The sequence below is a fragment of the Aquarana catesbeiana genome, linkage group LG12 (genome assembly GCF_042186555.1).
Source record: "Aquarana catesbeiana isolate 2022-GZ linkage group LG12, ASM4218655v1, whole genome shotgun sequence".
In the NCBI taxonomy this organism is placed as follows: Eukaryota; Metazoa; Chordata; class Amphibia; order Anura; family Ranidae; genus Aquarana; species Aquarana catesbeiana.
Window position 1 is genome coordinate 124058872 of NC_133335.1, and position 20829 is coordinate 124079700.

The window sequence follows — 20829 nt, forward strand, 5'->3', positions numbered from 1 at the left end:
TCTGTCTCGGTCTGGTTCATGGTTTCTGACAGTAGGCGAAGGCCATGAATTCAGAAGATACAGTCAATTCACTTGTTGGTAATATTTTTTCCAGATTGGATCACCACATGGATCAGTTTGTCATGGCGTTACAAACACTCCTGAGTCACACGGCTCACCTGGAATCCCCCACTGTGGTTGCTCCGGTATAACCTGAGTAGGCCGTCCCTGCTGCTGCGCCAGTCTCTGTGAAGGCACCTGCCTTGAGTATTACCTCTATAAGAGGTAAGTCTGGTTCTGCCCTGCTTCCCCAGCGATTTGGGGGTGATCAAATTCAATGCAGAGGGTTTCTCAACCAAGTTGAGATATACTTTGAGATGACGCCCCAGGCGTTTCCCACGTACAGAAGCAAAGTAGGGTTCGTGATATCTTTACTTTCTGAGAGAGCCTTGGCCTGGGCTAACCCTCTATGGGAGACACAAAAACCTGTTGTCTTGAGTTACCCTGAGTTTGTGGCCTCCTTTAAAAGGGTATCTGACGTTCCTGCATGCTCTGCTTCTGCTGCCAAGTGCCTCATGTTCATCAAACAGAGAACTGTTTCCGACTACGCCATTGCGTTCCATACTCTGGCAGCAGAGGTTACTTGGAACAATGAGGCCCTTGTGGCTGCTTTTTCTCATGGTCTCTCGGATTCCATCAAGGATGAGATAGCAGCCCAAGATATACCCACTGAGCTGGAGAGCTTGATCTCGTTTGCCATCCTCATTGACTCCAGACTCAGAGAAAGACTTTCTTTTAAGGAGCGCTTGCGGAAGCCTCCTGTACGTTTGCCTCCGAGCTTTGCAGTGCCACCCGTGCCTCCCTTACCTCCCATGCCTCCTGGTACTGAGTCGGTCAGTGAAGTTGAACCCATGCACTTGGGCTTCACACATCTCTCTGTGGATGAGAGAGGCTTTAGGAGGAGGGAGAGAATTGTGCCTTTATTGTGGCCAGGCAGGTCACTTTTTGAAGTCTTGTCCTACCCATCATGGGAACACCCTTGAAAAACGCAGGCCATTATGAGTATCTTGTAATGCCTTTTGGCCTTTGTAACGCCCCGGCAGTTTTCCAGGAATTTATTAACGATGTCCTCCGAGATTTGCTGCAGTTATGTGTGGTGGTTTATCTCGATGATATCCTCATATTTTCCAAGTCCCTGGAGAGCAACCACACAGATGTCTGTCGTGTGCTTCAAAAATTAAGAGAGAGCAATCTCTGTTGTAAACTGGAGAAATGTGAGTTCCATCGAGAACAGGTTAAATTCCTGGGCTATGTCATTTCCTCTGCTGGTTTTTCGATGGACCCAGAGAAACTTTCGGCAGTCCTACAGTGGCCTCGACGCGTGGGGTTACATCCTCTGCAGCATTTCCTGGGTTTTGCCAACTATTATTGGAAGTTTATTCATAACTTCTCTTCTCTGGTCAAGCACCTGACCGATATGACCAGAAAGAACGGTAACCCACAGAGTTGGTCTCCGGAGTCCATTAAGGCCTTTGAAAGTCTCAAGGCTGCCTTTGTTTCTGCTTTTGTTTTGGCACATCCTGATCCTACGTTACCTTTTCTCCTTGAGGTTGATACTTCTGAGACTGGTGTTGGCTCCCTTCTGTCTCAACGTCCTACCTCTGAGAGTGCTATGAATCCTTGTGGCTAATTTTCCAAGAAATTGTCACCTGCCGAGTGCAATTACAAGATTGGTGATAGAGAGCTGTTGGCAATCATTTTAGCCCTGAAAGAATGGAGACATCTCCTCGAAGGTACCACTGTGCCGGTTCTCATTCTTACTGACCATAAGAATCTCACATTCTTATCTGAGGCTAAACGCCTCTCTCCCAGAAGAGCGCAATGGGCTCTTTTCTTGTCAAGTTTCAATTACATTGTCTCATTCTTACCCGGTACTAAGAATGTAAGGGCTGACGCCTTGTCACGACAATTTTCCTCCACTTCCAAGTTGGAGTCGGTTCCGGTTCCTATGATTCCTCCTGATCATATTCTGGCTACGGTTTGCACCAGTCTTACTTCTCCTTTGGGTAACAAAATTCTTGCTGCTCAGGTCTATGCTCCTCCTGAGAAACCTTGTGACTGCTGCTTTGTCCCAGAGTGTCTCCATACTGCCGTGCTCCAGACTTACCATTCTCCAAAGGCAGCTGGCCACCCTGGTAAGAATCAACTCGTTTGGGCCATTTCCCAACAATTCTGGTGGCCTAGTTTACGTGCTGCCTTCGTATCTGCCTGTTCCGTGTGTGCTCAGAGTAAGACTCCATGACACCTTCCAGTGGGCCTCCTACAACCCATACCCAATGGAGAGAGGCCCTGGACCCACCTGTCTATGGATTTCATTGTGGAGTTGCCCAACTTACAAGGCAAAACAGTTTTCCTTATGGTGGTTGACCGGTTCTCAAAGATGTGTCATTGTATTCCACTTAAGAAGTTGCCCACTTCTAAGGAACTGGCTTCCATTTTTGCTTGGGAGATCTTTCGATTACATGGGTTACCCAAGCTGATTGTCTCGGACAGGGGTAGTGTTAGGTTCAACTTTTAAATAAGTTGCTTATAGTTTATATTGCTTTGTCTAATTATTGCTTCATATAGGAATTAAGACACAGAGTCAGGTATGTCTGTATCAAAGTTCTGAGCATCCCAAAAAAGGACTGCTCCCTTTACTTCTTTTATAGGCAGTTCCAAAAGCAGTAATCTTATCGGCATTACCAAATGAGGTTAAGGTACAAAGAGTTTCTCATCAGCGAACATGTAATGATTATTCAGCAGTTCCAAATTCCATCTAGATACAGATTGATAGAACAATTGATACGTACACAGGTAAGAAAGGAGCACAAACAATTTAAATAGAACAATTGATACGTACACAGGTAAGAAAAAACAGAAACAATTAAAGTGGAACTCTAAGTCATTATTTCAACCCTATCAATTTCCCCCTTTGACATCATCCTCTCCTTCCCCCTGGGTCCTCATGAATAAGTTCTAGTCAGTTTTTCCCCAGAGTCCTTTCCCTGACCGCGAGTTGTCAGAGGGGTAGAACCCATCCCCCTAGGTATTACCAACATCTTAAAATTCAAGAAGAGGAGTTTTATAGGAGTAGGGTGATGTCAATACACACTTATCAGTATACCCTGTCTATTCTCCTAATTTTCCTATTTATTTTCCTGTATACACATATATTCGTGATTGTAAGTGATATTAATATTAGAATAATAATTACCATTGGACTTAACAACCAGTGAAAGGTATTGGTTGCTGTAGAAGACATTCCACTAAATATATCCCACCAATGTGGTGCAGTATCCTGTTGTATCTGTGAGGAAAGATGTACTAGTCTACCTTTGTCAATAATAATTTGCTACTTTAGGATCATCTATAGCCCATTCGAAAGTTGTTGTTTCCTCTACTTCAAGTACATTAATACCAGGAGTCCATGCATATATTTGTAAAACAACAATCTTCAACAAAAAATCTGTAAGTAGATATTTCATCATGTTGTTTTCTCGGGTTGTTTCTTGCAATGTGATGCGTGTATCCAGGTAGGTTTTCCTTCCAGCTTTACTGAGGTGGCTGTGGTCAAGAGTACTTGGTAAGGACCTTCAAACCTGGGTTCCAATGTCTTTCTGGTGTGTTTCTTCACATATACATAATCCCCTGGTAGCAGAGTATGTGTACCTGTTATTGAATTAGGGTCTGGAAGAGAAGAATACACACTTTTGTGGATCTTAGTTAGACGTTGTTGTAATTGTATCACATATGCAGTCAAACTATCATATTGCAATTGCATATTCTGTGGAAAGTATAGACCTAATCTAGGTGCACTACCAAAAAGTATTTCGTATGGGGATAATCCTGTTTTTCCTGTTGGAGTGTACCTTATAGAGAATAAAGCCAAAGGCAGGCATTCTGGCCAAGGCTTGTTTAACTCTTGCATGGCTTTTTGTATTTTTAACTTTATTGTCCCATTTACTCTCTCCACTGATCCTGAACTCTGTGGGTGGTAAGGGGTGTGAAAACTTTGTTGAACCCCTAACATGGTCATCACATTCTGCATGATTTCTCCTGTAAAGTGTGTCCCCCTATCTGATTCTATGGTTTCAGGAAGACCAAACCTAGGTATTAACTCAGTGATCAGTTTCTTAGCTGTGGCTTTAGCTGTAGCCGATTTTACTGGATAACTTTCGGGCCAACCTGAGAATAAATCGATACACACGAGGACAAATTCAAAAGGGCCGCTCTTAGGCATTTGTATGTAATCAATTTGCAGTCTCTGGAAGGGGTATTGGGCCCGGACCTGGTGTTTTCGTGGGGTTTTTACTCTCTGTCCTGGGTTATTCAGGAGACAGATTTGGCAGGCTGCACAGTAGTTTCTTGCAGTGCTACTGAATCCAGGGGCGAGCCATCCTTGGTTCACAATCCTATACATGGAATTGGAACTGACGTGTGTGGGTAGGTGAACTGCCGCTGCCATTTCTGGGTACAGAGAGGCAGGCAGGCATATTTTGCCTCCTTCCCTCCATACATTGTCAAGGTCTGGTGCTGCTCCCATCCTGACCCACTTATCTTTCTCGCTCTCCCCTGCTTGCTCCTGTAATTTACTCAGCTGCTGCCATGTTGGTTCTGGGATACTCACCTCTACCGCTGCTAAGGTCTCAGGGCTTCCTTCCCCTAGAGCTGCCTGTTTTGCAGTCAAATCTGCAAATGCATTTCCTTTTGCCTCAATTGTTTTTGCGCTCGTGTGTGCCGCTATCTTCATAATGGCTACTCGTTTAACCTTTTGAAGATTGTTCAGGACTCTCTTAATCCCTTCTCCATGTTTTACAGGTGTACCTGCTGCTGTCAGATAACCTCTAGCCCTCCATATGTGGCCATAATCGTGCGCTACACCATAAGCGTAGGCAGAGTCAGTGTAAATATTCCCTTCTCGTTCTTTTAAGTATTCTAGGGCTTGTTCTAAAGCTTTTAATTCTGCTTCCTGTGCTGACATGTGGGCTGGTAAGGCCTGTGCTTCAATTACCTGCGTATCAGTCACTACAGCATACCCTGTGTGATATTTACCCTTGTCATCAGCAAACCTACTACCATCTATATACAAGGTGTGCTCAGCATTTAAAATCGGTGTATCTGTAACATGTGGGAATCCCATTGTCTCCTGTTCCATGAGCTGAAAACAATCGTGCTGATCTACTTCTTTAAACAAAAGAGTGTCAGTGTCCTCATTTCTTTTCTCACTAGTACTATTAGTACTATCATTCCCCCTTGCCAAATCTGGTGACTGAAGAGGCAAAAAGGTGGCCAAATTTAAGGTTGTACAGCGCTGAAAAGTAACATTTGGAGGTAAGAGTAAAGTACACTGTAATCTTAATTGCCTAGCCATTGAAATGTGTTTGGGCTGTACCTGAGACAAGATTGCATGTATGTCATGTGTGGTATGCACTACGACTGGATTGTCTAGAACAATCTCTGATGACTTATCTATGATAATTGACACTGCAGCTACCGCCCGTACACAAGACGGTGAACCTCTAGATACTGGATCTAATGCTGCTGAAAAGTAAGCGACTGGTCTTTGTTTTACATGTGCCTGTGTCAGAACACCTGTGGCGTGTCCAGTGATCTCAGCAATGTACAGATTAAATATCTTGGTGTAATCTGGTATACCAATAGCCGGGGCAGAAATCAACAACTTTTTCAAAGTGATAAACGACTCATAAGCTACTTCTGTAAGCACATACGGTAGAATTTTCAAACAATCGTATAATGGCTGCATCAAAGCGCTAGCATGTGGTATCCACTGTCTACAATATGACACGATACCTAAAAACATACGCAATTGTTTGAAATTCCGTGGGGGTAACATTCCCTTTATCACTTGAACCCTCTCCTCAGTGAGATGTCTCGTACCCTGTGATATACAATGTCCCAAAAAGATAACTTTTTCCTGACACACTTGTAACTTTTTCTTATTAACCTTGCAACCTTTTTCTGCCAAAAATCGCAACAAATTAAGGGTGGTGGCCAAACAAGTTTCTTTGTCAGGGCAGCATAACAATAAATCATCCACATATTGTAACAATACACAGGAATCTGGTGGTACCCATTCTCCCAACACCGTTTGCAATGCTTGCGAATACAAGGTAGGTGAATGCGCCATACCCTGAGGTAGGCGTGTCCAGGTTAGTTGCCGATTTTTTATTGAAAATGCGAACCAAAGTTGGCATTCTTCAGCAAGCGGGACGGAAAAGAAAGCATTCGCTAAATCTATAACTGTAAAGTACATACTGGTTGATGGTATTTGTGACAGTAATGTATGTGGATTGGGTACTAAAGGTGTCATCGGGGCTAGTATTTTGTTGACCGCTCTAAGGTCTTGGACCATTCTATACTTAACCGGACTACCGGCTACTGATTTCTTTTTAACCGGGTACAAGGGAGTGTTTGCCGGTGATTTTACCTCTTTTAGAACTCCACTTTTTAAGAAGGATTGGACCTGCATTTCTATGGCCGTCTCTTGGGGTGCACTAAGTGGATACTGCTTTTGTTGGGGAAGCACTGCTCCTGGAATCAGCTGTAGGGTAACCGGAGGTATGGGCAAAAGTCCAACATCAGCTGGATGTTTTTCCCATAGTTCTCCTGGAAGGGACGACAAAATCTGATCTAAGTCTGAAGGAGGTGTGCCGGACAATTCCGATTCCTCCTCTAGGTATTGTATCAGGTTACACATCTCCATGTGTTCTTGATTATCCCCTATAGCTAAGGTGACAGTGCCATCTGGGTGATAGGTAATGTTAGCTCCTATTTTCTGCAAAATGTCAGCTCCTAACAAATTAGTGGGGGCTCCTCTGGATACCAGAAAGCGTGAAAGGAACATGTGGTTTCCTACTTTAACTTTCAGAGGTTTTGTAAGCGGGGCGTCGGCTAAAATGCCATCATATCCAGTTATTAGTAAAGTGTCAGGTGATTTTTGGCCAGGGAGTAGTTCAGAGTCAGAAAGTAACGAGCGTGAAGCTCCTGTATCGACTAAAGAAGAGATTTTCTTATTACCAACCGTTATATTTGTCTTAAGCATTGTTGTTTTGGATTTTTCTAAAACCGGGGTGAGTCATGCTCGTGGACCATCTCCCTGCTGCCTGATATGACTATTTTTGTTGTCCCTGGGCTGGTTCCTTCTCTGATTAACTGGAGAATCAACACCTTCCTCTCCTTCATCCCTTATCCTTTTCTTACAGTTGCGTCTGATGTGACCAATCTTGTTACAGTAGTGACAGGTAAAGGGTTTGCGAAAGGAACCTCTACCTTGCTCTTGGGGACCCCCGAGTGCGTTGATAGCATGAGATTTCCTCCCTTTGGTTTCTGCTAAGTCCGCCTCTATGCCTTGCGCTTTTTGTAACAACGTCCCTCTATCTCTAGTTGCCCTCCACTCTGGTGTGCAGGCTTTCAGTCTCTCACTTATCTGTGGAATTATTCCCTCCATAAATTGTCTATTGAAGGCTCGGATTGTGACTGGCAGGGTCAAGTCCAATCCCTCATCTGCCATCATACTTTCCATAGATAAGTAAAATTCCGATACAGTCTGTCCTGGCATTTGCTTCATGGGTGATATGGACCCCCTCTCCTGTTGTTTTGCCTGACAAAAAGCTTCTAATCTAGCAATAAAAGGGGCCCTTGAGTCTATATGTCTGACATGTCCTGTCTCTAAATTGCCATCCCCATCAACTTGTCCTGCAGGTCTGTGTGGACCTATTTCTGTCATAAACTGGTTAAACAGGGTCAGAGTCATTTTGTGTCTGCATAGATCCTCCCCATCCTGCCAGGTCGCTTCATGTGTATTCATTACCTGTGTCACAAATCTACAAAAAGCAGCTGGCTTTGCTACCGGGTCTGGGGCGCTCTGTATTAATGCCATAAGGGTGTCTGCCGACCATGGTGCCCAAGTCCTTATTTGCATTCTACGAGTGACAGTAGGCGGGGCATTTGGATGGGCTGCTTGTCCAAATTCTGGATTGTTTACCTGAACAATGCGTGTATCAGTGCGTACGGGAGCTACAGTTTCTGGATGAGGTTTTTGTGCCCCACAATGCACACATTCTACTGCCCATTCTGGGTTTTGTGCTCCACAATCCTGACAAACCCATCCTCTCCCCTCAAGTACCGGATATATCTTGTGTGGTTTGCGTTCTACGTCAGTGTATGGGGGTGGGATGGCTGAGCTGGGAGCCTCGACATTTTTTGTTCTTCTATCTTTCATATCCCAACCATCACAATCTGGATTATACTTCCACCCCTCTTCTTTCGCTCTATTTGAGACCTTAATTAAGCATTGAACCTGACGCATCCATTGCTTCTCTAACACCTCTCCTTGTCTGTCCCTTTTTATTTCACTCCATACATCCGGGTCTAAGCCCGCTGCTCCTTTCACCTTAAATTTACGAAGGACATCCTTTAAGTCCTGTGCTTCGGTTTTCCCATAAATGTTCTTAATTATCTGTGGCACCGTATAGTGCGCCACAATTCCCTGACGGGGTTTTGTGTTCCTCTGGCCCATTCTAACAGTCCTGCCTAGGTAGCGTGTGGGACACTTAGTGTACAATATAATGCGGCTACAACATATACAAGAATGAATAATTACTTTATATGCTAGCCCAATAGCAAACCAGCTAAGTTACACTAGTTCCTCGTTGCCTTCCTCCTAGGGTGCTAGAATTCTAGAAACCTCTCCGGAATGAGATTTCTGAAACCGAATTACTTTATATGCTAGCCCAATAATAAATAATTACTTTATATGCTAGCCCAATAACAAACCAGAATGCGGCTACAACATATACAAAAATGCGGCTACAACATATACAAGCATTCCTTTAAGTGGCCAGGTATCCGACTAGATCTCGGGACTTTGTTGAGACCTTATTCCCTCCCCGTATCTGGGAATCCCTCTCATACACTCTTATCCCTGCTTTATGGAGCAGACAGGGCTTATACTCTCAACCCGTCTATGGTTTATGAGTTAGATGTGAGGTTAAGCATAAGCGTCAGACCCCCAAGCTCACAAGCCCTCAGGTTCCCAATCGTGTGAGGTAAGGCGCATTCCGTTGCTTAGTTCGGCAATCCCCTTCTAACTCATACCATCCTTGACAAGGCTCATTCACTTTCTCAACAAGACAGACAAGACAAACACAGATAACAAAACAAACAAATAATTCCAGCAATATAAACTAAAATATGCAGTAATTCTAGACTCACCACTACAGAGGCTGGTGTTTTAAAACCAGGAGAACCGTAACTGACAGAACGGATAGGCACAAATCAGGGGAGCACAGAATATAAGAAAAATAAAGCTTTTTCTTACCTGCGCAGGTTTTTTGATCTGTGGTTCCCGGAATGCCTATTCCTTTTTGTTCCGTCAGCCGCGTTCGTCCACCTCTTGTAGTATCATCGGTGAGTCCCTGTTCCGAGCGCCAAAATGTTAGGTTCAACTTTTAAATAAGTTGCTTATAGTTTATATTGCTTTGTCTAATTATTGCTTCATATAGGAATTAAGACACAGAGTCAGGTATGTCTGTATCAAAGTTCTGAGCATCCCAAAAAAGGACTGCTCCCTTTACTTCTTTTATAGGCAGTTCCAAAAGCAGTAATCTTATCGGCATTACCAAATGAGGTTAAGGTACAAAGAGTTTCTCATCAGCGAACATGTAATGATTATTCAGCAGTTCCAAATTCCATCTAGATATAGATTGATAGAACAATTGATACGTACACAGGTAAGAAAGGAGCACAAACAACTTAAATAGAACAATTGATACGTACACAGGTAAGAAAGGAGCACAAACAATTTAAATAGAACAATTGATACGTACACAGGTAAGAAAAAACAGAAACAATTAAAGTGGAACTCTAAGTCATTATTTCAACCCTATCAGTAGTCAGTTTGTGTCTCCCGGTTCTGGCGAGCCTTTTGTGCACAGCTGGGAATTCAGCTTGCTTTCTCCTCTGCGTATCACCCACAGTCTAATGGGGCTGCCGAACGAGCCAATCAGTCCTTGGAGCAATTCCTACGTTGCTATATTTCTGACCATCACAACAACTGGTCAGACCTATTGCCATGGGCAGAGTTTGCTAAAAACAGTGCCTTGAATTCTGCTCCCCAATTGTCTCCGTTTATGGCGAATTATGGTTTCCAACCTTGCATGTTGCCTGACTCATTTGTTCCGCAGAGTATTCCTGTGCTAGAGGAGCATCTCTGTGGTCTTCGTTCCACTTGAGCACAAGTCCAGGAGGCTTTGCGTCATGCTAATGATAGGTACAGACTCCATGCTGACCGCAGAAGCCTGCCTGCGCCTTCCTACCAGGTTGGGGACAGGGTCTGGCTGTCATCTCGCAACCTCCGACTTCGTGTTGCCTCACTGAAGTTCGCATCTCAGTTTATTGGACCTTTCCGTATCCTTCGCAGGATTAACCCAGTGGCTTACGCGTTGAACCTTCCTCCTAGTATGTGCATCTCAAATGTGTTTCATGCCTCCTTATTGAAACTGTTGGTCTGCAACCACCTTGCCACCTCGGTGCCACGTCCTCACCCTATACAGGTTAAGAAACATGAGGATTATGAGGTACAATCCATTGTTGACTCCTGTAGGTTCCATGGGCGCATACAGTACCTGGTGCATTGGAAGGGGTACAGTCCGGTGGAACGCTCCTAGGTCTCATCCTCGGACTTACATGCTCCTGCCTTCCTCTGTGATTTCCATAGGCGTTTTCCCCTCAAGCCCGGTGGTCCTCCGAGGGGGAGGGGTCGTTGAGGAGGGGGTACTGTCAGGGCTGGCTCAGCTCTTCCTTCTCTGAGCTGGCTGCTCAGCTGTCGGCTAATTGCCAGCTCTCATCTCTCTCCACAGTTAACCAGCTGTTGCGGATCTGCTCGTCAGACGCGCCTACTTAAAGATCTCCAGCTCACTTCATTCCTGCCTTCACCTAGGTCACATCACAAGAAACCATCTCCTGCGTTCCTGTTTAAAGACTGGCTTTGCTGACATCCCTTCTGGCTCCTTATCCTGCTTGCTGTTCCTCTACTTGGATCCCTGACTTCTGGCCTGGCTGATTACCCGATCTGGTTACTGAACTCTGGCTTGGCTGATTATCCGATCTGGTTACTGAACTCTGGCTTGGCTGACTACCCAATCCAGTTACTGGACTCTGGCTATGCTTTGACTACGCTTACTCTTATTTACCTTTTTATTTTTATTAATAAACAAGTGTGATTTTACTGTACTTCTGTCTTGGTCTGGTTCGTGGTTTCTGACAAAGAGTCACTGACCTTCCATGATAGAAGGCCCGTGCAAGCTGGTAAGCGACCATTTAGCCTATGGTGGAGGGCATTATCACTGAATCTTACAGCTACAGGTGGTGGATGGTGTGGACACTACCACAGAACCTTTTTTCACTTTTGGGACTGTTTTTTCCTCATTGGTGTCTGACTATATTTAAAGGAATTTTTCATTTTTATGGTTTCACTTAAAGTGGGGTTCCCACTTTAAGTGAAACCATAAAAATGTAAAATTGCTTTAAATATAGTGCCTGGGTGGTCCCCTTAGTCTGCCTGTAAAGTGGCACATCTGTAGCGTGTAAAGAACATGCTGCAGCAAAAACTACATTTCTAAGGAAAAAAATGAGTCAAGTCACATTTAATCTGACTCATAGTTTGTGAGGTTAAAAAAGACACCAGGGGGCGTGGCCGGCTGCCAAAGAAGAGGAGAGCTCTGTGCTATCCACCTTTCCAAGCCTGTCAAAAGTGACTCAGAACGGCACAACCAACCCCATTCGGGTCCCCAAGGCTCCCGCTGACTCACCAGACGTCATGGGTAAGCGAAAACCCAGCAACGGTCCCCACAAGCTGACAGACTTTTTCCTATCAGCCAGCAAACCAGGCTCTCAAAAATGGCGATGTGACCTCCACGCAGGGCAGCACACGAGGTGAGGGACGAGGCAAACATAAACCTGGTTACTTCTCTCCTAGCAATAGCAGCCATTCCTCCCTGGGCAATACCCCAGTGCACAGCCCACAGAAGACAGTGCCAAGGCGTTCTTCTACACACACTTATGCAGGTAAGAGAGAGGGGGAGACATGTCACAAGACAGCACTACTGAATTATTTCCGCAGATACATGACTTCCCCACTACTGGGCAACCCCTTAGTGATACTACAATGAAGGAGATGCTGGTGTCTCTTCGAGGCTCTTTGCATAGAGACTTGATGCAGTGTGTCTCGCAAATGAAATCTGAAGTAGCTGCAGTGGGGGAGCACGTCAATCATGTAGAAAATAAGATGGCTGAGTTTGCATCAGCTCACAATGAGCTAGTAGATGCACATAATGATAAAGATGAGGAATTAGAATCACTGAAAAGCAAGATGGTGGACCTGAAGGACAGGTCTCACAGAAACAACGTTAAACTTTGTGGCGTAGTGGAATCTGTGACCCCTTCAGAGCTTCGGCAATATGTGCAACAACTAATAACAAACTTGCTTCCTGATACACTGGCTGGTGAAATTATTGTAGATCGGGCCCACAGACTGCCTAAGCCGCAACATCTCCCAGATAAAATCCCACGAGATGTTCTAGCTCGCATGCACTTTTTCCATGTGAAAGATGACTTAATGCATTTTTCAAGACAGCATTCTCCATTACCAGACCCATACATGGGAATATTTTCTGACCTATCCCAGTACACTATGATGGCGCTCAAAAAACTAGTACCCCACACCAAACTACTATGAAATAACCATCTCTCCTACTCCTGGGGATTCCCAACTAAGTTACTCATCACAAAAGATGGCCACACCTATGCTGTCAAGTCTCTGGAAGAAGGACTCTAACTAACCAAAAAATGGGGCTTGCTTCCTAGGATGAGGATGTTGCCCTGACAACCGCTACTCCATGACATATGTCCCCAGAGTGGAGACAGGTCGATGCCACTTGAGCCTGCTCTTGGGTCTTTACAATCTTTGACCTAAAGGGGTTTGAGTTGTTTAACACCTGCAAGGGATAAAGTTGGAAGTTTGGAGCTATACCTCCCTGTTGCTTCTATGCGAAATCCTTCGCACTTTGAGGTTTACCACCTCTCTTTTTTAAGTTGTCTATGTTGCTCTGTGTGAGGAAAATCTCCTGGTCACCTTAGATCAATCAAGACTCCCAGTTCATAGCAAGGAAGAAGCTTTATTCATAGGTATCAATACATATGGGTGAGGTCCTTACATGCATAGATTCAAGCGAGGAGTCACATCCAGTGACCACAGACTTAGCATTTAATAGTAGTAAAAAGAGGAAGTTACAGAAGTCATAAGACTCTGAGCATATGCAGGCAGCTCATTGGACTTAACTTTATTGTCTGCGCCAGCAAACCTTACAATCTTAGAATATTACCATATATATTTATAGGGAAGAAAAACAATGTTTATATTTGTGAAGGATGTAATCGCCATCCTGCAATACTTAAGTGTCCTTAATTAAGCCTATAAGATATGTAGAACAGGCACAGTTATTTGATGATTACAACATTTCCCTCCTCTTTGTGGCTGTTCTTCATCTGCGGTAGTTTTCAAACACAGTGCCTGTGTTGGACACACTTTCAGCCTGGTCATCATCAATCACAGTTTCAGCTCCAACATCATCATAAGTCCCATCTGAGGCAGGGACTGTCTGATACATAGTTCTTGTCATTACCGTCTCAATCAGTTTTTGTGATAGTCCACTAATGCAAGGGATGCAACAGCATCCACAGGTTACCAGTATGGCCAACACTATGGCGATGGAGATCAGTGCTGATGTGATCAATTCAGTTCATTTTCTGAACCATCCTTCCAACCAGAATGAAAATGGGTCATTTATTTTGGAGTTCTCGGCAAGTTCATTCGATAATGCGGTGAGGCCCTCGATTGCCTGTGTTACAATTCCACCTGGAGCTGTATTATTGGAAATAAAAGTACAGCAAAGGCTCCCAAACATTTTACAAACTCCTCCTCTTTCTGCTAACACCATGTCTAATGCCATTCTGTTTTGCCAAGCTATAAGTGATGTGGGAGATAGCTGTTCAGCTAGACCTTTAACTGCATCTCTAGTATAATTTACAAATCTCTGCTGATTGTAATAAATGTAATGTATCCAATCAACATTCTTATTTATCGTACTCCACCAGAAGAACAGAGACTCAAACCCTGCTGCCACTTGGTTCCTGGCCTTAAACTCATCGCACTCCCCGCGGGACCCCTATCTCATCAATATAGACCTGGGAATCAAAAGACCCTTTTGGAGAGGCATCTCTCTGCTCTCGTGGGTGGCTTTCCTTCCATGGAGATTCTGAAAGGACGCGTATGGGCATAGCTAGCTGGACCCTCGGGCATTGGCTGGGATCCTGGCTCTCAGCTTCCTGTCACCACACAATCACCAAACATCAGCCCTCTGGGTATCATGTTCAACCCAGCCACATTCTTTTGTGACCATTCTATTTCTACAGTAGTCATCGGGTAATTGTCCAAGTCTGTTCTGCTCTCATTCCACGGGAGTGCAAAACAAGAATAGTTACCAGGATACGCTGTGAACGCTGGGGGTATTTGAGGTCTGTGAACCTGGGGAAACAACAAACTCAAAGTATGACAGGATGTAATAGTATTTGGTGTGTAACCCTTGTTGTACAGCTTCAACATGCATTGTAGTCCTTCAGGATCAGTTTGATAATCTAATGGAAAAGGTATTGTAGCCAAGTGAGGCCTGGCTCCAGCACATACTAGGCAATTTGCCCTTTTTAGTGTCCTAGCTGTATACCTCAACCATTCCAGCCGCTCATTCTTATCTTGGTATCCTGTCTCCAGAGCAAATCTATCTTCCAAGGTCAGATTACTGAACCTAACCACAGGGCCCATTTGCTCTACTACTGTTTTTGGTGGCCCTTCTTTCTCCTCTTCAATCTGGGACCCTGTTTCATTTTCCCTTTTATCTACAAGAAACAAACCCCCCCATGGGATCAGTTCCAGTGACATATATGCAGATAACAAACAGTTGGGGTTCTGTCAATGAGATCAGCAACTGATTACAGTTCCTCTGGTGGTTGCAAGGGGAGTTTGCAGCTCTTGTTACTGATAGTCTGGTCTTTAGTCCTTTAGCAGGTTCTCGTACTCCTGCATAGGGCTCCCATGGGTTGGTATATCCCCAATCTGGGTTAGCCGTTGTCCATAGAGCGGATTTCCAGGAGGTACAATCAGTTCCCCATAACAGATAACATATATATCTGATCCCACTAGGTTCTGTGCTTGTTGATAACTCCCACAGTCCACCAATTGACACATGTCAACCAGTATTGTACTCGTCACCCCCTCCTCAAAAGTTAGATTTAAAAACGTTTTTTTCCACAGTGTAGGGTCTTCCTCCAGAACCAGGGTGTTTGAGACCCACATTAAACTCACCAGAGTCCCTGCAATAAACACTGTCACTTTCATCCTGACTGTGGCTTCCCAAGGGGTGGCTTCCCAAGGGGTAGGGTAGTGGAGACTTCACTGGTTTGAGACGGGTTGTACCGGGTCGTTCAACTCCCCTTTGTAGCCGGAATTCCTGGATTGCCACAGTAACCTTTTCCGACTCTGCCTGAAAAACCTTTTTACAGTTGGACTGGTGAATCCAAGTGGATCTTTCTGCTATCCTTACTGCAGTAGGGGTGGTCAGAAGGACCTGGAAAGGACCTTCCAATCTGAGTGTGTGCCAATGCTTCTTCTTAATGACCTTGATCAGTACCCAATCACCTGCAAACATCATTACATTGTTTCTGTTTCAACAATTTAGTCATATATTCTGCCAAACTGTGTTCTGTTTCTTCCCCTGATGATATATCTGGAAATAAGGGTATTTTATATGGCCTACCATGCATAATTTCAAAAGGACTCAATCCTTCCTTATTAGGTGTTATGTGCATGCTGAGAACAGCTAATGGTAAGCAATACATCCAATTCTTCCTTGTTTCTTGCATAGCTTTTCTTAGTTTGCTTTTTAGTATACCATTGTGTCTCTCAACCAGCCCTGCTGACTGTGGGTGGTAGGCACAGTGATATTTTACCTGTATTCCCATAGCCTCAGTGAAGTGTGTACTTGTTTTGTTCACACAGTGTGGGCCATTGTCACTGTATATTTTCTCAGGGATCCCAAACCTTGGGATAATATCTCTTAACAGTGCTTTTGATACTGTATGTGCATCCACATTCCCTGTGGGGAATATTTCTACCCACTTTGTTAGTGCATCTATGATTACTAGGCAATACTTTTTCCTCTGACATTTGTCTAGCTCTATAAAATCCATACAAATGTGCTGGAAAGGATATTATGGTGTTGGAAATTTACCTTTCTGGGATCCCTCCTTGTGGGTTGTTCTTGGCACATATCATATATTGTACACAAAATGTTTTTGAGTAGTTTGTGAATCTATATGTTGTACAAACTTTATTTAACATAGCAACCATCCCTCCGCTTGACACATGGGTTACTCCATGTGTCAATACCGCAGCATACCTGTATAGTGACTTAGGTTGCACTGGTTAATTGTCAGATGACATGTAAATTCCATTAATGAGTGTACATTTGTTTTTCCACGTTGTGATTTCTGTTAGTGGGGCAACTTGTTGCATTTCCTTCAGTACAGTGTAATCTAGTATAACTTGATTAGGTTTTATACTCTCTATCATTGTAAGTTGTGTGATGGCTGCTTGTTATGGCTGTCTTATCTGCTCTCCTATTCCCTTTTGAGACTGTGTCTGTTTTATTTGTATGTGCTTGACATTTGCATATGGCTAGCTGTTTTGGTAATTGAATTGCTTCTAGTAGTTGAAGAATGAAGTCCCTATGTGTGATGGGCTTTCCACTAGAAGTTATCATACCCTTGTTTTTCCATTGTTGTGCAAATACATGTACTGTGGAAAAGGCATACTGTCTGTCTGTATAGATGGTTACTGCTAGGGTTGCCACCTGTCCTGGATTTACCCGGACAGTTCGGGTTTGGAATCATGTGTCTGGATTTCAAACTGCCTGAAGCCCGAACACATTATTCAGAGTGGACTATGGCTTTCCAGCAGGGTTGCTGGCTGCAGTTGTCTAACCTGAGATTGTTACATTCTCTTTCACACTGCCCAAAGCCAGCACTAACAATCCACCCCCCCCTCCTGCCACACACACAGACAGGAGAGGAGATAGGGCTCAATCTGCTCCTCTTCCTTCCGCCCTCACCCCTCTGTGTCTGCCTACCCACACTCCAATCCCCGGCGCTGTGCCTCAGAAAAGGAAAGTGGGGGCCGGAAATTTGAAGTCCAGCAGCCTCAGATACATCTGAATGAGAGGTGCCAAGGGGAGGGTGAGCTCACTCATATGATTAGAAATGTTATTTAATTGCAAAATATACAGTATGTATAGTTTATACTATAAAAAAAATTGCCTTGCACCACTAAAGTGTTCGGATTTGACTTGAAGAAAAGGTGGCAACCCTAGTTACTGCCTTACCTTTGGAAAGAATGCATGCTCTTGTCAGAGCAACAAGTTCTGCTGCTTGTGCTGAATAGTGTTTTGGTAAGGATTTAGCCTCAAGTATGGTTGAGTATGAAACTACAGCATATCCCATAGCACATGTGCCATCAGGATTCTTTTTGCTAGAACCATCTACATACAGTACCATATCAGGGTTGGCTAATGGTGTGTCACTCAGATCCTTCCTAGGTAGCACATTTTCTGCTATTGCTGCAGTGCAATCATGTGGTTCACCATCAGTTGGTACTGGTAATAATGTGGAGGGGTTAAGAACAGTGCACCTTTCAATTGTTAAATGTGGCTGTGTCAATAGTACAGTCATGCAAGATAAATGTCTAGCTGGACTAAGGTGGGAGATCTTTTGCTGTAATAGAATTACAGACACTGCATGAGGTACTTTGAGAGTCAGAGGGTGATATAACACAATGAAAGCAGAGGCCTTTATTGCCTCTGCTGCTGCAACCACAGCTTATGCACAAGGTGGCAATGCTCTGGCAACACTGTCTAATTTAGCAGAATAGTAGGCTATTGGTCTCTGTCGCCCACCATGTACCTGGGTCAGGACTAAAGTCATGTGTCCTTCTCTCGAGTCTACTGTCTGTACAAATGGTTTGTCATAGTTGGGTAGGCCTAGTACTGAGGATCCAGCAAGGACCCTTTTTAACTCTGAGAACATGTCTACAGTCTGATCAGTCCATGTTATGTTATACTGAGGTGCCATTGGGGCTCCATGGATCAACTTTACCAAAGGTGCTATCAGTGTGGAATAGTTAGGGACCCAGGTCCTGCAGGGTAGATGTCTATCTCTATCTTCTCGGCCCAGAAATCCTTCCCTTGGCATTTTGAGTCCTTCAGTTAGGGTATCCTGTAAAGATCTACTCATCTTAGTCAGATCTAAGGATGGGCTCCTAGTAAGACCATGAGCGCTCAGCTCTGGACTTTGGACTGACAGGTCAGTGAGAGATCCCTGTCCACCCGCTCTCCTTGGGGTTTCGACATGGACTGGTAAGACGGGTGAAAGGGGAGCTCGGTTTTGTTCAGGGGGAGTGTCCCGTCTAAGTGGGGTAGATGTATTTGGAGTAGGAGGGACCGGTTCTGGGGCTACATATGGGGGCAGCTGCAGAGGGACTTGAGGGGGGACCTTTGGACAAATACAGTGTTCTTATCTTCCTTGTCTAAGAGGGGGAGGCACTCTTGCAACTTCCTCTTAGACACTCCCTGAGCATGAATTCTAGCCTGTTCTAACCAGTTCTGAGCTGCACCCAAACCATATTTTTTTTGTTCTTTAGGACCCAACATGCTAATTTTTTCAACTAGTTCCTCACACCCTTTAACATTAAGCTTGTTATTAAACCCAAACTTCTTTTCCCACTTAGTACAATATTTAACAGTTGCTGGGTTCTTTTTATGCATAAACTTTTTGTCTCCCTCTAAGGGAGTTGCAGGGACGCAGCAGCAGCAGAGACAGGCACATCCCTCTTTACAGATGTTGTTCCCCATGTCTCTGTTTCTTTTGCTTCAGTTTTGAGTTTAGAATACAAGACTGGTAATTCTACTCTCGAACCCTGCCAAAATCTATATAACAACAAACAGAAAGTCTAAACTCCTCAAACAACAGGAAATATAAAAAAAAACAATTTATACCTTCACCACAGAAAGTGTAATTGGCTAAAGCAGAAACAGTAAAATTAGTCATCTGATCAGAAATCACTTACATACACACATTGCGCACGCACACACACAAAAGAGGAAGTGCACGTAGATGTCTGGACAATTCTAACAATACAGCGCTGACTCACAATATCTCTTCTCTTGTAAAAAAACTTTTTTTTTCCACCTAGGCAGAGGACTCAGTTCTAGTTACCTTGGCCCTGGTCCAGATGGCCCTGTCTTCAGCACCCCAGAGATTCCCTCTACAAAATCCTACTGGGGTCACCGGTACTCTTCTTATTCCCTCTTAATTAATGTTATTAAACCAAAAAAGAACACAAAGAAAAACAACTTGACTAATACTATCACTATCATACATAGGAAAAATCACCACAATACAAAGACCACAAGATAACACTTTTTCCCCTAGAATCATAAACCAAAGAAAAAGTTCCTTACCTTACTTGGAGCGGGAGGACAAGATCTACGGGTAACAGGTCTGGACCTCCGATTGGCCCCTGTTTACGGTCAATCCGACCGGGGGTCTTTTATTGGTGAATATTTTCAAATTACTCACCGATCAACTCACCGTGGACCTCCGGACAATGGCACCCAATGGTCAGATTCCAGACTAGCCCCCATGATGTCAGGAAAATCTCTTGGTCACCTTAGATCAATCAAGACTCCCGGTCCGTAGCAAGGAAGAAGCTTTATTCATAGGTATCGATACATATGGGTGAGGTCCTTACATGCATAAATTTAAGCGAGGAGTCACACCCAGTGACCACAGACTTAGCATTTAATAGTAGTAAAAAGAGGATGTTACAGAAGTCATAAGACTCTGAGCGTATGCTGGCAGCTCATTGGACTTAACTTTATTGTCTGCGCCAGCAAACCTTACAATCTTAGAATATTACCATATATAGTTATAGGAAAGAAAAACGCTTATGTTTGTGAAGGATATAATCGCCATCATGCAATACTTCTTAAGTGTACTTAATTAAGCCTATAAGATATGGAGAACAGGCACAAACAGTTCTTTGATAATTCCAACACTCTGTTATTGACTTTCCTGTTTTATTTTCTCCTTTTTTACCACTTTCAATCTACAATGGAAGAATTGATGGCATCTCTCTGGAACCTGTCAACCAATTCCATCCACTCAACAAGTTTCCTCACATCTATTCAAGTCACTCCATACCATCGCTTACAGGTATGCTTTTCTATTCGCACTTATCATCGGCTTTCAAACTACCCTTGTATAGCATTTTTCTCTCCTTAGAAGATGGTGCTTAAGTTTGTTTCTATGAATGTCCATGGCCCCAATAGCCCTTTCAAAAGACAGGCTATGTGGGAAGAGAAAAGTCTTTGAAAAGCAATGTTCTGTGCATACAAGAGACACATTTTGCGCAACAAAAACAGCCTAAATGCACAAACAAACTATTTCCTCAGATATTCACAGCCTCTTGGCCTGCCAAAAAATGCAGAGTACTAATCACTATAAATCACTCTGTTGCTTTACAACTACATGATGTTATAAAAGACGAAGTGGGGAGGTATATAAAACTTATCTGTGACCTGTGTGTGAACAATGTCACCTATTCTCTTGTCAATTCATATG